Genomic DNA, 5,030 nt, shown 5'->3' on the forward strand with positions numbered 1-5,030 from the left:
CCACAGCGTGGCCACCAGCCACGGCCGGAGGAGCGGGGGGGGCACAGCCGGAGGAGTGGGGGGGTGCAGCGGGAGGAGCGGAGGGCGCAGCATGCGCCCCACGGTGCGGCCGGCAGCCGCGGCTGGAGGAGCAAGGGGGGGCACGGCCGGAGGAGTGGGGCGGGGCACGGCCAGAGGAGTGGGGGGCGCAGCACGCAGCACGCAGCGCGGCCAGCAGCCGCGGCCGGAGGAGCGAGGGGGGGCACAGGCTGCTGGCCCGCAGCGTGGCCGGCTGCCATGGGGGGGCGGCGGGCGCAACCAGAGGAGCGGGAGGGCGCAGCATGGCAGCCAGCAGCCGCGGGCGGAGGAGCGGGGGGGGCCATGGGGTGGCAAGGCAGGGCCGGAGGAGCCATGGGGGGAGGAAGGGCGGAGCAGCCGGAGGAGGAGCCAAGGGGAGCATGGCCAGAGGAGGAGCCAAGGGGGGGGGCACCTTTTTTATGTTTGCTCCCCCTCCTCTTAGAAGCTGGCTATGCCACTGCTGGTTGTGAGTTCAATCCTTGAGGGGGCCACTTAGGGAACTGGGGCAAAATCAGTACTTGGTCCTGCTAGTGAAGGCAGTGGGCTGGACTTGATGACCTTTCAGGGTCCCTTCCAGTTCTATAAGATAGGTATATCTCTATATATTATATGGGGGGAGGGATAGCTCAGTGGTTTGAGCATTGGCCTGTGAAACCCAGGCCCGGGTAGAGATCATTGAATCATGGAAGTCAATGAATGTCTATGCAGGTGTTGTTGGAGAGAAGGCTTTGGATTCTTTGCCCATGGGATGGTGTTCCAAGAAGAAGGAGTGCTAGGCAGAGATGGGCTCCACTTAATGAAGAGAGGGAAGAGCATATTCACAAGCAGGCTGGCTAACCTAGTGAGGAGGGCTTTAAACTAGGTTCACCGGGGGTAGGAGACCAAAGCCCTGAGGTAAGTGAGAAAGTGGGATGCCAGGAGGAAGCACGAGCAGGAGAGCGCAAGAGGGGAGGACTCCTGTCTCATACTGAGAAAGAGGGACAATCATTGAGTTATCTTAAGTGCCTATACACAAGTGCAAGAAGCCTGGGAAACAAGCAGGGAGAACTGGAAGTCCTGGCACGGGATGCGATTGGAATAACAGAGACTTGGTGGGATAACTCACATGACTGGAGTACTGTCATGGATGGATATAAACTGTTCAGGAAGGACAGGCAGGATAGAAAAGGTGGGGGAGCTGCGTTGTATGTGAGAGAGCAGTATGACTGCTCAGAGCTCTAGTATGAAACTGCAGAGAAACCTGAGAGTCTCTGGATTAAGCTTAGAAGCGTGAGCAACAAGGGTGATGTTGGGGTGGGAGTCTGCTATAGACCACCAGACCAGGGGGATGAGGTGGACGAGGCTTTTTTCTGCCAACTAACAGAAGTTACTAGATCGCAGGCCCTGGTTCTCAGAGTCCCCTGGGAGAATAACATGAGGGGGAAAGGCTGTATTTTAAAGAATCCTTATTGAGGTTGCAGGAACAAACCATCCTGAAGTGTAGAAAGAATAATAAATATGGCAGGCGACCAGCTTGGCTTAACAGTGAGATCCTTGCTGACCTTAAACACAAAAAAGAAGCTTACAAGAAGTGGAAGATTGGACAAATGACTAGGGAGGAGTCTAAAAATATTGCTCAGGAATGCAGGAGTGAAATCAGGAAGGCCAAATCACACTTGGAGTTGCAGCTAGCAAGAGATGTTAAGAGTAACAAGAAGGGTTTCTTCAGGTATGGTAGCAACAAGAAGAAGGTCAAGGAAAGTGTGGGCTCCTTACTAAATGAGGGAGGCAACCTAGTGACAGAGGATGTGGAAAAAGCTAGTGTACTCAATGCTTTTTTGCCTCTGTCTTCATGAACAAGGTCAGCTCCCAGACTACTGCACTGAGCAGCACAGCATGGGGAGGAGGTGACCAGCACAGCATGGGGAGGAGAAAGAAGTGGTTCAGGACTATTTAGAAAAGCTGGACGAGCACAAGTCCATGGGGCAGGATGCGCTGCATCCGAGGGTGCTAAAGGAGTTAGCGGATGTGATTGCAGAGCCATTGGCCATTATCGTTGAAAACTCACAGCGATTGGGGGAGGTCCCAGATGACTGGAAAAAGGCTAATGCAGTGCCCATCTTTAAAAAAGGGAAGAAGGAGGATCCAGGGAACTACAGGCAAGTCAGCCTCACCTCCGTCCCTGGAAAAATCATAGAGCAGGTCCTCAAAGAATCAATTCTGATGCTCTTAGAGGAGAGGAAAGTGATCAGAAACAGTCAGCATGGATTCACCAAGGGCAAGTCATGCCTGACTAACCTAATTGCCTTCTATGATGAGATAACTGGCTCTGTGGATGAGGGGAAAACAGTGGACGTGTTATTTCTTGACTTTAGCAAAGCTTTTGATACGGTCTCCGACAGTGTTCTTGCCAGCAAGTTAAAGAAGTATGGGCTGGATGAATGGAGTATAAGGTGGATAGAAAGCTGGCTAGATCATCAGGCTCAATGGGTAGTGATCAATGGCTCCATGTCTAGTATCAAGCAGAGTGCCCCAAGGGTCGGTCCTGGGGCCGGTTTTGTTCAATATCATTAATGATCTGGAGGATGGCATGGACTGCACCCTCAGCAAGTTTGCAGATGACACTAAACTGGGAGGATGGTAGATACGCTGGAGGGTAGGGATATGATACAGAGGGACCTAGACAAATTAGAGGATTGGGCCAAAAGAAATCTGATGAGGTTCAACAAGGACAAGTGCAGAGTCCTGCACTTAGGACGGAAGAATCCCATGCACTGCTACAGACTAGGGACCGAGTGGCTAGGCAGCAGTTCTGCAGAAAAGGACCTAGGGGTTACAGTGGACGAGAAGCTGGATATGAGTTGACATTATGCCCTTGTTGCCAAGAAGGCTAACTGCATTTTGGGCTGTGTAAGTAGGGGCATTGCCAGCAGATGGAGGGACGTGATCATTCCCCTCCATTTGGCATTTGTGAGGCCTCATCTGGAGTACTGTGTCCAGTTTTGGGCCCCACACTACAAGAAGGATGTGGAAAAATTTGAAAGAGTCCAGCAGAGGGCAACAAAAATGATTAGGGGGCTGGAGCACATGACTTTTGAGGAGAGGCTGAGGGAACTGGGATTGTTTAGTCTGCAGAAGAGAATAATGAGGGGGGATTTGATAGCTGCTTTCAACTATCTGAAAGGGGGTTCCAAAGAGGATGGATCTAGACTGTTCTCAGTGGTACCAGATGACAGAACAAGGAGTAACAGTCTCAAGTTGCAGTGGGGGAGGTTTAGGTTGGATATTAGGAAAAACTTTTTCACTAGGAGGGTGGTGAAGCACTGGAATGGGTTAACTAGGGAGGTGGTGGAATCTCCTTCCTTAGGGGTTTTTAAGGTCAGGCTTGACGAAGCTCTGACTGATTTAGTTGGGGGTTGGTCCCCCACTTCAATTAAAGTTTTGGGATTCCCATCTAGGATGTAACTTTCTATTGCCTCAGGAACACGCTCTAAGAACTGCTCCATTTGTATTAGGAGAGACAAATCTTCCAAAGACTTAACATTTGTTCCTGATATCCAGGCATCCCAATTTTTTACAATGTGGTAGGTGTGTCGGGAAAATGTCACATCTGGTTTCCACCTTAGGGCTCTGAACCACCGATGGGCATGCTTGGATGTTAACCAGATCCTAATTCTGGCCTTTTGTTTAAAAAGTTTGTACTCATTCATGTGTTCTTTAGGCATTTTAGCTGCCACCTCTGCTAAGCGTCCACTGACTTTTGGCCTCAGCTCCACCATATACTGGTCTGTAAGAATGTTGTACCCAAGGCAGGCCCTTTCAAAATTTTCTAAGAAGGCCTCTCTATCATCTCTGACCTTGTATGTGTGGAATTTTTTGGAATGGGGAGCGGTACCTGGAGGAGGACCATTAGGGCTACCTGGCTGATCCAGTTTAGCCCTTTCCAGCTCTAAGCACTTCAGCTCTGTATCCGCTTTTAAAGGCTTCGCCTCTATTTCTGCCTCCAAGCACTTCTCCACTGCTTCCGCCTCCAAGCACTTCATCTGTAGGAAGAAATTCTTGTCTTCTGTAGTTAGAACTCGGTCTGGATTAAGGGCATCCCTCTATCTTGGCACCTGAATCTCAGGTTGGGGAGGACTGACCATTCCCTTCGGGGAAATCTCCAGTCCCCCATCCCCTCCCTGCATTTCTGTCATGGAGCTGGATGTCTGGGCTTGATCTGGGTCTGTCTTCTCCGTGGCGTGCTGCTTTGGGAAGACTGGTTGCTCTAAGGTTTCGGTGCCTGACTACAACCTCATGCACGGGGATGCCTTACTCTAGCCGAGCTATTTTGTTGCCACGAAGCTAGGAAAGAAAATAAACTGCTTGTTGAACTCCCTGGCTTTGCAGCTGAACTCTCTGCGTTCCTGTTCCCCCTCAGGCAGCAAAGAAAAGAAAAGAAGGAGAAAAAAACCTCCCTGGCTTTGCAGGCTGCCAAAAGGAAAAATGTGTCCTTTTAAAAATCCTGAGGTCTGTGCCTCTGATTCAGAATGATCCCACCGTTCTGCCACCATGTCAAGGCTAATTCCTCACTCTGGCACTTCGGGTGCAGAAGGTGGGGGCCTGCAAGGATTCTAAAAATTACTACTGGCCACTCCAGGCTTGTATTAAACTCCCAAGGTTACAGCTTTTCTCTGACCTTGGATTGGTAAATGCTGCCACCACCCAAATGCAGAACCCCTTTGAGAGCCCAGGAAGGCACACTTGAGAATTCCTTCCTTTGGGCAACCCTCAAGCCTTTTCACACCCCCTCCAGGGAAGAGCTGAGAAAGAAAAAAAAGGAAATCAGCTGTTGCCACCAGCTAATTAAACAACATGTGCACAAACCTCTTAAGATAAAAAAATCCAATTCTGTTCTTAAAATAGGTAAATTTTATTAATAAAAAAAAGAAAATACATCTGAGAACTCAGGCTATTGCTAGATTTTAAAAGAGCAACTACAAGGATTAAGCACC

This window comes from Trachemys scripta, chromosome 5 (genome assembly GCF_013100865.1).
Source record: "Trachemys scripta elegans isolate TJP31775 chromosome 5, CAS_Tse_1.0, whole genome shotgun sequence".
Taxonomy (NCBI): domain Eukaryota; kingdom Metazoa; phylum Chordata; order Testudines; family Emydidae; genus Trachemys; species Trachemys scripta.